The sequence below is a fragment of the Pterocles gutturalis genome, unplaced genomic scaffold (genome assembly GCF_000699245.1).
Source record: "Pterocles gutturalis isolate BGI_N339 unplaced genomic scaffold, ASM69924v1 scaffold13501, whole genome shotgun sequence".
Taxonomy (NCBI): Eukaryota; Metazoa; Chordata; class Aves; order Pterocliformes; family Pteroclidae; genus Pterocles; species Pterocles gutturalis.
This window is the reverse complement of record NW_010100524.1, coordinates 2695-2894: the sequence shown is the minus strand read 5'-3', so window position 1 is coordinate 2894 and position 200 is coordinate 2695.

Genomic DNA, 200 nt, shown 5'->3' with positions numbered 1-200 from the left:
CCCACATCCTTCCTCTCCTCCTGCCGCCCCCTCGGCTCCCTCCCAAACACCGACCCTCCAGCCCAGCCCCTTCCATCCTCTGTCCCTTGGGCCCGGCCGTTGCTTTGCTCAGCTGCCCGTCCTCTCGCCAGATGCCATCCGTCCGTCCTTCCATCCATCTGTCCATCTGTCTGTCCACCCGTCCTCTCCTTCCCTCCCTA